The sequence below is a fragment of the Juglans microcarpa x Juglans regia genome, chromosome 5D, assembly GCF_004785595.1.
Source record: "Juglans microcarpa x Juglans regia isolate MS1-56 chromosome 5D, Jm3101_v1.0, whole genome shotgun sequence".
In the NCBI taxonomy this organism is placed as follows: domain Eukaryota; kingdom Viridiplantae; phylum Streptophyta; class Magnoliopsida; order Fagales; family Juglandaceae; genus Juglans; species Juglans microcarpa x Juglans regia.
Genome location: NC_054602.1, coordinates 28,051,970 through 28,064,734, shown reverse-complemented (window position 1 = coordinate 28,064,734; position 12,765 = coordinate 28,051,970). Strand labels below are relative to the sequence as shown.

The 12,765-nt window shown below is 39.1% G+C and overlaps 1 pseudogene; it reads right to left on the bottom strand.

Moving 5' to 3' along the window:
• Positions 1-740: 740 nt before the first annotated feature.
• On the bottom strand, positions 741-9,625 carry LOC121264330 (annotated as a pseudogene).
• Positions 9,626-12,765: the final 3,140 nt, after the last annotated feature.

Sequence of the window (12,765 nt, the reverse complement as noted above, 5' to 3'; positions counted from 1 at the left end):
ATCTGGACAATAGAGAAGGTAGTGGGTGTTGTATTTGCAAGTCATGGCCGAAATAAAAGTTGTTGCAATAATATGTCAAGAACACCACACAAAGTTTACTGTTGAAAGTGGAGAGAGAGAACAAATCTTGAGGACAAGGCTTTTTTTTAAGAGGAGGGAATTATTATGAACCCAATTGAGACGACGTCATTCCTGGAGATCTGCACGGTGTCGTTTGGTATTAATGTTAGTGAAGTGTGCGTTTAACAATTGTAGTATGCAGAGAGGAGCAGCCTTACCCACGTGTCAAGTAGTCTGGCTGTATAGAAGTAGTGGAGTCTGTTAGAGAGTTTGTTATTTTGCTTCTAATTTCATATAAAGGGATAGAAGGGAGGAATCTGGAATTATCTTGTATTTGGAAACTATTTGGAGGAAGGGCTGCCTCGAACTAGCCCAGCGTGACATCGCTTTCATCTCCATCTCTTCTGTTCATCTTCTCTATTCTATTGTCACCTTTTGTCAAGCACCTTGCATGCATTCTGCATTTCCAACGCAGCAGTCTACTTTCAAGTCTACCACCATTTCCACCGTTTTTCCCTTGATACAAATAGCAACCACAACCGGGTTCATTACAACATCACATGAATTAGATAAATGATCAGTTTCTCAAAATGATGAATGGTGCCTAAAATTGTTTGCACTCGAAGGTCAAGAAGACCAAGACCCTTACCCATACCACTCAACGAGTTCCTACAACTTAAGCAAAAAGAAAAAAATAAAGTTAAATCATGCACCAGATGGCACTGCTACGATAAAGAACACATTATAACATTTAAGAAAGGTCGTGTTCCTAAAATCAATAGTATCTTCACATTCCTTCACCACCCCACTCTCCCTCTAAAAAAACTAGAGAAAAGACACTTAAAAAGGTTATTACAAGAGAAGAAGCGAAGAGAAGCATAGGTTCCTATGTTGTTTCCAACGAATCAAAAACCATAGTGGAACTCCGATATCTTTAAAGTTCCATATGCCGCCTAAAAAACTGAATCTATGCCAAGGAATGGATGACGAAGGCTAGATGGCAGAGCTAGCACCAGCCCAGTTTCTTACTCGAGTGAAATTGGTTATTCCACTAATAAAAATCATATAAACTAACTCAAAAATCATACTTTGTTCTCCCACTACTTAAGATGAGGCATAACATATCTGATAAGTTAGCGGACGAAAGGAAGAAGTTCCAAGACTCGAACATTAGGCGTTTCCTTGATCCTTTAAAATGAACAACCTAAATCCAGGACATAAAAGACAGATATAAGATGATAAAATCATGTTTAACTTCTCTTGTTACGGAACTGAAACCTAAGAACTATGAATATTTTGCTGGTGATCTTGGTCAAAGGTAGTTATATTACAATATATACCTTAACATCCAAGGGCATGCCGTGAAATTGACCTGCACCTTCTGGTGGCGTCCAATTGTATATAGCACATGGTAAAAATAGTACTGAGACACACCACCAATTTTCTCTAGAAAAACTTGTTGTTTGGTAAATTTTCTTGTGTCAAAGGAAGGGTCATGATATGGACCCGTGGGAATGAATTCCCTTGAACCCACAATCAATTTGAAAACTCCCAAGAAAGCCAAAAATCAAGTCAAGGATGGAGAATCTAGACCCGATGAGAACCCGTTTCAAGAACCTAGATTATATTAAAATCTAGACCCGTTGAAAAACCCGTCTCAAGAACCCAGATTACAAAGGAGGAATGCCACAAAGGTTGTGATTTACCTTTGATAAGTTCAAGAGTTCAATCAAGAACAAGAGGAGAAAACTCAACTCACAAATAAAATTCAATATTGTCTGATCTCTCAAATGAGGCTATAAAGAGTTTTTAAACCCAAACCTAATCAAAACCCTAGCCAAAATAAAGTCCCTTTTACCCAAAATTACCCTTGATGAACAGTACCGGCTACAGTACCCGCGGCTACAGTAACCCCTACAATAAATTGATGAAACCCTAGTTCCTAAAATGTAACTTTCTAAATAAGCCCTTGGCCAAAATACAAGGCCTTCCCAAAAACATAGTTAATAAGAAATAAGACATGTGAGCCAAGCATCTTCAAGCCCACTTATTCTAAACTAATAAAATAAATCATTTAACCAAATTAGAAGCCTCCAATAACAATAGGCCGTATCTCTAAGTCATGTCTTCCACAGCTTGAATAAAGTGGATTAAAGCTGGTTCTTCTTCTTTCAGACCCATCTTTAGTGTTGAGCTCTTGCTGGCTTCATCCCAAGTGGATTGCACCAATCCTTGCATTACTTTCTTGATCTTCTTGGCCCTTGATCTTGTAATTGGCCCATCTGGAACTTGCAAAAGATCTTTAAGAGTAGGCCCACCTTGGTTCCTATCATTCCCCCTCTCTTCAAAAGGATTCGACCTCGAATCTTCACCTACATCAAAAGGAGAAAGATCAGAAACATTGAAAGTTGCAGAAACTTTATACTCACCTGGAAGATCCACTTTATATGCATTGTCATTAATTTTCTCAAGAATTTGGAAAGGTCCATCTCCTTGAGGATGCAACTTAGTCCTTCTATGGGCTGGGAATCTTTCTTTGAGCATGTGAACCCAAACCCAATCTCCTGGTTCAAAGATGACACGTCTTCGTCCTTTATTGGCTTGGGAAGCAACCATTTCATTCTTTTGGACAATTTGAAGCTATACCCTCTCATGAAGTGACTTCACCAACTCCGCCTTCTTTTGTCCATCCAAACTACTCCTGTCATCAACAGGTAAAGGCATCAAATCCAAAGGAGTAAGTGGATTAAATCCATAAACAATTTCAAAAGGAGAGTATGAAGTAGTAGTATGCATCGTCCTATTATATGCAAACTCTATAAATGGCAAACAATCCTCCCAAGTTTTTAAATTCTTATGAACAACAGTGCGTAAAAGCTGAGTTAAAGTCCTATTAACTACTTCAGTCTGACCATCAGTTTGCGGATGACAAGTAGTGGAAAATAAGAGCTTAGTACCCAATTTCCCCCACAACACCTTCCAAAAGTAGCTAAGGAATTTAACATCCCTATCAGAAACAATACTCCTAGGTACACCATGGAGTCGCACTATCTCCCGGAAAAACAAGTCAGCTATGTTTGTTGCATCATCTGTTTTATGGCATGGAATGAAATGTGCCATCTTACTGAATCTATCCACAACCACAAAAATAGAATCTCTACCCCTTTTGGTCCTAGGCAGTCCCAAAACAAAGTCCATAGATATATCTACCCATGGCTCACTAGGAATGGGTAAGGGTGTATACAACCCATGTGGCAAAACCTTAGATTTGGCCTTTTTACATGTAATGCACCTTCCACAAATACAGTTAACATCTCTCTTCATCTTAGGCCAAAAGAAATGTTCATGCAAAATGTCTAAAGTTTTCTTGACACCAAAGTGTCTCATTAATCCCCCACCATGTGCCTCACGCACCAATAACTCACGCATAGAACAATTTGGCATACAAAGTTTGATTTCTTTAAACAAATAACCATCATGCTTGTAAAACTTACCAAATGCCGCCTTATCACATGCCACATACACATTAGAAAAATCAACGTCATCGGCATACATGTCTTTCACATATTCAAACCCAAGCATTTTAGCACTCATAGAAGTAAGAAGTACATACCTCCGGGATAGAGCATCAGCAACAATGTTCTCCTTACCTTGCTTGTAACGGATGACATAGGGAAAGGTCTTAATGTATTCCATCCATCTAGCATGCCTTTTATTCAACTTACCTTGACCCTTGAGATGATTCAATGATTCATGATCGGTATGGATCACAAATTCCCTTGGCCATAGGTAGTGCTGCCAAGTCTCTAATGCACGAACAAGAGCGTAAAGCTCTTTGTCATAAGTAGGGTACTTCAGGGATGCCCCACTTAACTTTTCACTGAAGAAGGCTATGGGACGCCTATCCTGCATCAAAACGGCTCCAATCCCTATTCCTGAAGCATCACATTCATCAAAAGCTTTGTTAAAATCAGGTAATGCTAACACAGGTGCAGAGCACAACCTCTCTTTAATAGTGGCAAAAGCATTCTCTTGATTAGCCCCCCAATGAAACCCAACATTCTTTTTAATTACCTCAGTGAGTGGTGCAGTAATGGTGCTGAAGTCTTTAACAAAACGCCGATAAAAGCTTGCTAAGCCATGAAAGCTTCTTACCTCAGTGATGCTTTTTGGCGTTGGCCACTCCTTGATAGCCTTGACTTTCTCTTCATCCACCTCAATACCCTTTGTACTAACAACATAACCAGGAAAAATAACTTTTTCCATGCAAAAGGCACATTTCTTGAAATTAGCATACAACTTTTCACATCTCAACACATCAAACACATATCTTAAATGCTCAATATGTTCATTTAAGTTCTTGCTGTACACTAAGATATCATCAAAGTACACAACCACAAACTTGCCTATGAATGCACGTAGGACATGCTTCATTAATCTCATGAAAGTACTGGGCGCATTTGTAAGTCCAAATGGCATAACCAACCATTCATAAAGCTCATACTTAGTCTTAAAAGCAGTTTTCCATTCATCACCCTCTTTCATTCTAATTTGATGGTACCCACTTTTAAGATCAATTTTACTGAAAATACATGAGCCATGCAATTCATCAAGCATATCATCCAATCTAGGAATGAGATGGCGATACTTTACCGTGATATTGTTGACCGCCCTGCAATCAATGCACATCCTCCACGTCCCATCCTTCTTTGGCACTAGTAGCACTGGTAGTGCACAAGGGCTCATGCTCTCCCTCACGTACCCCTTGCTCATCAAATCTTCAACTTGCCTCTGAAGCTCCTTTGTCTCCTCTGGATTACTCCTATAGGCTGGTCGGTTTGGAATAGCAGCCCCGGGCACAAAATCAATCTGGTGCTCAATGCCTCTAATGGGTGGCAACTCATTTGGCATTTCCTCCGGGAATACATCCTCAAACTCCTTGGGTTTGTTGCTAGTTCCCTCATCTTTTCCCTTAGGTGGTTCGGTCTTTCTCTTTGCTTCAGCTGAATCATTCCTATCCCATTTTGATTTCCAAGTAGTGCTAGAAACCGAAGTGTACCTTGCTGTCCCTTTTCTCTTTAACTGTCTCTCCACCTTCATAGCCATGTGCACCATGTCCTCTATCTCCACATAATGCTGCAATTCAATTACATTGGCTATGTCCCTATTTAACCCACTCAAAAATCTAGCCATGGTGGCCTCTCGGTCCTCCTCTACATTAGCCCGAACCATCACCACCTCCATCTCCTTATGGTAATCCTCCACACTCCTAGACCCCTGTGTAAGATTTTGTAATTTCTGGTAAAGGTCTCTATAGTAATGGCTAGGAAAAAATCTCCGCCTCATGAGAGCTTTCAACTCTCCCCATGTCTCTATAGGCCTCTCATAATTCCTCCTCCTATTGGTCACTAATTGATCCCACCAAATAATAGCATAATCAGTGAATTCAATTACCGCCAACTTCACTTTCTTCTCCTCAGAGTAATTATGGCAATCAAACACCAACTCTATTTTTTTCTTCCACTCTAGATAAACCTCAGGGTCAGTTCTACCTTGGAAATGTGGTATTTTCATTTTGATACTACCAAGGTCTCTATCTACACCATCTCGACCCCTTAGATTCCCCTCAAATCCTCTTTCATGCCTAACTCTTCTATTTCTACCCGACCCAACGTCAGATGCTAAGTCTTCCTCATCCTCACCATCTCCTTCATTCTCATACTGATTTTCAACTCTATGCTCACGTCGCCTCCTGTCCCTCCCACCTTGTAGATTTCTAATCGCTGCTTCTTGATGATCCATCCTATCCCTCACTTTACCCAACACCAAGTTTAACCGCTCAAACTGTTGTTGCATGGCTTGCAACACAAAGGATGAGTCATCTGCTCTCCCCCTTGGTGATGCGCTACTCCGATGAGACATTATCAGGCGCTACACAAAAAAATGTTAGTGGCAAAAAAAAGAAAGTAAACCTCACACACTCCCTCACGTGTTTACACTCGAATAATGACACTCCACTCGTGTTTCACTCTTAATTGGCTTTTTTCGATAATAGTCTCACACTCTCTTTCCTTTTACCTCAAGAGTTTTCCCACTCCAGTTCTTTAAGAACTAATTGACTCAATCAAGACAAAGCAACCTTGTTTTATCACAACTAGTAATTAGGTCCAAGAAACAAGAACAAGAGAAACATGAAAGGAATGAAAAAAAAATAGCACGTGAATCAAGGAAATTATACGAATGAAATAGTTAACAATAAGACAAGATACCAACTAGAATCACCCTCTTTGATAATAAGGCCCAAGAAAAAAAATCTCGGAATTTTTTTTTTTTTCCTTTCTTTTCTTTTCTTTTCTTTTCCTTTCACCAACTGATTTGATCACAATCAAGAATAAGCAGTTGAGAAAACCCTAACAATAACTCAAAAACCCTTGAGCAAGTGATATACGGCAGCCCCTAGAACAAGAGATTTTAGCCAACACAAACCCTAGAACAATGAATTTCAGCAACCCTAACAATAGTGAAGAAATCTGCTAACCACCACTATTTTTTTTTTTTTTTTTTTTGTAATCAATCCTAGAACAATGAAGCCATAGAATTAAATATGCAAGAAATAAAAGATAGAATAAGACCTGATTGGAAACCTGGCTCTGATACCAAATGATATGGACCCGTGGGAATGAATTCCCTTGAACCCACAATCAATTTAAAAACTCCTAAGAAAGCCAAAAATCAAGTCAAGGATGGAGAATCTAGACCCGATGAGAACCCGTTTCAAGAACCTAAATTATATTAAAATCTAGACCCGTTGAAAAACCCGTCTCAAGAACCCAGATTACAAAGGAGGAATGCCACAAAGGTTGTGATTTACCTTTGATAAGTTCAAGAGTTCAATCAAGAACAAGAGGAGAAAACTCAACTCACAAATAAAATTCAATATTGTCTGATCTCTCAAATGAGGCTATAAAGAGTTTTTAAACCCAAACCTAATCAAAACCCTAGCCAAAATAAAGTCCCTTTTACCCAAAATTACCCTTGATGAACAGTACCGGCTACAGTACCCGCGGCTACAGTAACCCCTACAATAAATTGATGAAACCCTAGTTCCTAAAATGTAACTTTCTAAATAAGCCCTTGGCCAAAATACAAGGCCTTCCCAAAAACATAGTTAATAAGAAATAAGACATGTGAGCCAAGCATCTTCAAGCCCACTTATTCTAAACTAATAAAATAAATCATTTAACCAAATTAGAAGCCTCCAATAACAATAGGCCGTATCTCTAAGTCATGTCTTCCACAGCTTGAATAAAGTGGATCAAAGCTGGTTCTTCTTCTTTCAAACCCATCTTCAGTGTTGAGCTCTTGCTGGCTTCATCCTAAGTAGATTGCACCAATCCTTGCATTGCTTCCTTGATCTTCTTGGCCCTTGATCTTGTAATTGGCCCATCTGGAACTTGCAAAGGATCTTTAAGAGTAGGCCCACCTTGGTTCCTATCAGGTCAGACTTTACAAGCCATGCAAGTGCTAACTGATCTCCGAGCATTCGAGAGGCACTCATGTACTTTGAACTGAAAACTCTAGTACTTCCTGTACAAAAAGCTTTGCCCTGCATCCAACCTCACATCTTATTTTCTCCTTCTGTTTCCAAGAAAGCTAAGGAGAACGATAGAAGAAGAATGAAGAGAAATAAAACAAAAGAGGAAATCAGTTGTTCACTGAAGGGTAAAAACCAATTAAATGAAAAAATAATAACAATTTCCATCAATGGTAACGATGAAGGTGGTACTGGCTATGATCTCCAAAGTAATGTTGCAGCTGCTATACACGAAATGCAAAAGGTAGTCCTCTCGTATGAAGAGCACTAGCTGCACAATAATAAACAGATGTGTCATTAATCCTCTCCAAATCCTCTCCAAATCTTAGGTAGAAATTCGTTCACTTGACAGAAAAATTTGTTTGAACCCTTCCTACCCCAGAATTTCCCAGATTAATTGATATGATCATTTATGCAACTGACTCATGCTGTTTATCAAGGTCCAGATTTCAGCTTCCTATCTATACATTTTTCGCTGTTTAGTTGCAGTCAAATTCATCATACAAGGAAAAAAAAGAAAGAAAGCAAAGAAAATTCCTTAGTGTACCTCACAATCCCATCAGCGGTACCCCTCACTGCTATGAATCCTGAATTTAAAGGTTGTGCTTCGTTGTTCCGGAAGGTGAGAGCCAGATGAAAACTTGAATAATCCTGAAATATCTGTCCTAGATCATCAACCACTACTATATCTGAGTCGGTGAAGATGTAATGAGTGACATGCTCCGTATGAGAAAGCTCCTCAAGCCTTGTTTCTACAAAAGCCTGAATAAAAAGAATGTATAACTAAAACCTTGGGTACAGTAAACATTAATCTCTTTTAATTTGGCATTGTTTCATATAAACACGGACTTCCTTAATTGGGTCTCAAGCACTCCCTACCCTTGTGGAAATGAGAGGGAAAAATTTACGAAACTTACAATAAAATTGGGACAGAAAGCAAAAACTCATTGGTGTCACAAAATGACGATAAATATGGATGTAGAGACATAGAGCATATAGATCACTCAATCACAGGGTAATAAACGTTGAAAGTTCAGGATTTTTTTAAACTATATTGGAACATTGCTCAAGAAGCATAGCCATTGACCAACAGCAGAATTCTTCAACCTCTTGTAAATGCAATGTGTTCTTACAATGTAAGACCTGATTCTTTGAAGCATCAACTTGTCTCGCACATATTCACCTTGAATTGGATGAACGGTGACCCTATTTCTGCGCATGCGAAGGTCAGATGCTAGGTTGGTAAGAATAACAATGTTGCTTTGGGGCATTGTCACCTGAAGATACAACACATAGTTAGAAGAATTAAAAACAAATTTAAATACCAAGGCTTGAACGAAAATTTTGTAAAGTTTCTTGGTAGTGTCTACAATATGTGCATATCAAACAAATAGCTAAGGTTTTACCAGAAATTACCTGAATGAAGTTAATGAAGATGTTCAACGTGGACATAGACCTCTCCACCTTAATATATGAAGCATTCCCAACAGTAATCAAGTTTGATGATCTATCATCAGCAAGACTGTTCAGGGGAGGATTATAAATGGCAAAAACAGTGACAAAGGCAATAGTTTCTCTGCCTCCAGATAGATGGGAGGTTGAAAAGTGGGTCTTGTTCAGAGCTTTAATGCCTGTAACATACACCATGTACGCAACATATAAGACATTTACAGTAGAGAAATTACCTTCATAAAGGAATTGAAAGCAACATTTTCTAATGGTTAGAAATAGTATATTTTGACCAATTTTTACACGGAAGTAGATGCTCTCTATATAGATTACTAAATTTTATCCCATGCAAAAAACAAACAACTAAAAAATAACGACATTACAAGGCCCATAGGTCATGAGTTCAAGATTGAAAATAACCAAATGATAGCGCATAGGTTAGATAAAAGGTAGGATTCTCCTCTGCTCTCAAGAATAGCCTAGAGTCTCACTCTCCCCTCGACCCTTTGGGTGTTCCCATTTCAAGAATCTCCCAACCCCTTACAAGCCATGCATTACCTTGGTTTTACATGTCCCGATATTGCTTACAATGTTCATCGTGTAAGCAAGTTCATGCATCAACCAAAAGAACCCCACTGGCAGGCGGTAAAGAGGATCCTTCGGTATCTTAAGGGAACTTTGTCATTCGGCCTTCACTTTTCCAGAAACATTGATCAAGCTCTTCATGGCTTTAGTAATGCCAATTGGGCAAGGGATAGCGATGATCGTAGAAGTGTTGGTGCGTAATGTATTTTTCATGGCAAGAATTTAATTTCATGGAGTTGTAAACAACAGCAATCCGTTGCAAGAAGTAGCACCAAATCCGAGTATAAATCTCTTTCCAACACCGCCGCGGAACTTCAATGGATTCAATCGGTTCTACATGACTTACATATTTCTCTTCCCAATTGTCCAAAGTTGTGGTGTGACAATATTGGTGCTACATATCTTTCATCCAATCCGGTGTTTCACGCCCACCAAGCATATTGAAATTGATTTTCATTATGTACGTGATCAAGTCCTACCAAAGAAGCTCCAAGTTTCATTTCTATCCTCAAAAGACCAGATAGCTGACTTGCTCACCAAAGCGTTAAATTCTCCTCGCTTCATTATGTTACGTGCCAATCTTCAATTGCAAGATTTGCCCTTTCGATTGCGGCGAGATATTGGTGCAACGGAAATGTCAGCTAAGGAAATAACGCAAGCTACAGAAACTGCAGAGGAAGCTACGGAAACAATGGAACTTACAAAAACGGTGGTTACCATCAATTATCCCAAATCAAACCCAAGATAACCGGATGCATAAATTCTAGGATTTACATTTTGTATTTCAAATTTGAATTTCTAATTGTACTATATATAAAAACTCCTGTACGCATATCAAGGTCAATGAAAACAAAGGAAACTTTTATACCTTCCTTTTTCTTAGTTTCTGTTGGTTGCCATGGGATTTGCACATGGTTTAACTTGGTCCATTTTTACTTTCCGTAGTAAGTCGCCAATGTATTTGTGCTGGGTTAAGAATAAACTTTCACCAATACTCAAGGTTTCAACACCAAGGAAGAAGGAGAGTTGCCCAAGATCTTTCACGGGAAAAATATTTAATAAGGTGCCAATTAATTGATCAATAGCCTTTGTGTCCGAACCTGTAACAATTATATCATCCACATATATGAGAATAATTAATTGAACGTTGCCTTGGTGAAAGGTGTAGAGAGAGGTATCTGCCTTTGAGCTCTTAAAGCCAAGTGTTTGCAATTGATCCGTGAGGCGAGAGAACCATGCTCTTGGGGCTTGCCGAAGACCATAGAGAATCTTTTCTAATTTGCAAACATAATGAGGATAATCCAGATGAATAAATCCTTGCGGTTGTTGCATATAAACATCCTCTTGAAGAAAGGCATGAAGAAAGGCATTTTGGATATCCAATTGGCGTAGTGGCTAATTATTAGAGACTGCAAGAGAGATGACTAGGCAAATTGTGGTTGGTTTAACCACCTGGCTGAAAGTCTCAGTAAAATCAACACCTTCTTGTTGATGAAAGCCTTTTGCAACAAGGCGGGCTTTGAATCATTCAATACTACCGTCCGCCTTCTTTTTAACACGATAGACCCATTTGTTCTCTACAAGATTGTATTCTTGTCGAGGTGGAACTAGATCCCAAGTCTCATTTTGAATTAAGGCATTAAATTCAGACAACATGGCATTTTTTCAGTGTGAGTGTTTATTTGCTTTGGTAAAACAGTTGGGCTCAATGTAAGAGTCATTTACCTTGGCAAAAAGTGCTTGTGGAAGAGGATATTTAATGTATCAAACATACATCACTTTGGACTTGAGGCTATTTGTTTGAGACCGTGTGATCATGCGGTGAGTTGGAGCAGATGCTTGCACTTGGCTGGGCAAGATTTCTGGTTGTGGGAGCGCAGCAGGAACCGAATGCGAGACAGCATGTTGGTCTAGAACATTGGCAGCATCTGAATGTTGTAATGTCGTTGGGGTAGCATGTGGCAGCTGATCAAACATAGGTGGTAATGGGTGAGGTCGTGAGTCTTCAGCACCTGCAGGCAGAGTTAAGGTGTGTGGACGTGTGGGATTTAAGTGAAGTGGGAGAGAGGCTGTTCCGGACGGAGAAAAACCGAAGGATGGAGTATCTGATTTTTGATATGGAAAGAGAGATTCATCAAAGACCACATGCCGAGAAACATAGATTTTTCCAGTTGATAAGTCAAGGCATTTGTACCCCTGATGTGAGAGACTATAGCCCACAAAAATGCAAGTTTTGGAACGAAAATCAATTTTGTGACGATTGTAGGGTCGTAGGTTGGGCCAACAAGCACAACCAAAGACACGCATAAAATTGTAGTTTGGCTTTTTGTGGTATGCCTTTTCAAACTGAGAATGATTATCCAAGATTTTGGTGGACAAACGATTAATAATGTAGGTAGCCATTTGAAAAGCATCTTCCCAATATGATTGAGAAAGTTTTGAATGAGCTAATAAAGCAAGTCCCATTTCAACAATTTGGCAATGGCGCCTTTCAACCGAACCCATTTGTTCATGAGTATAAGGACAAGCAATACGATGTTCAATACCACAATTTTTGAAATGGGTATTAAGTCGACGAAATTCACCTCCCCAATCGGTTTGAACCGCTTTAACTTTTGCATCAAAGTGCCGTTCAACATATGTTTGAAATTGGAAAAAAATATGTTCAACTTCATATTTATTTTTGAGAGGGAAAAGCCAAATGAATTTCGTACAGTCATCCAAGAAACAAACATAGTAACGAGAGTTATAGGTCGAGGTAACAGCACTTGGTCCCCACACATCAGAAAAAATGAGTTCTAAAGGTTGAGTCGCATGATTAATAGAATTTGTAAAGGGCAAATTGAGGCTTTTAGCCATCTCACAATCAGGACAAACAGAGTGCCTTTTATTGACTTCAACAGAAATTTTATTTGAATTTAACACATGATTAACAGTTCGAAAAGAAGCATGGCCTAGTCTATGATGCCAATCAGAGATAGAGACACAGACACCAACAAAGGCAGAAGAGACAACTTGTTGAAGTGGTGGAGAAAGGCAGTACAAACCATCTTTGTTATTGCCTTTATGAAGGACGT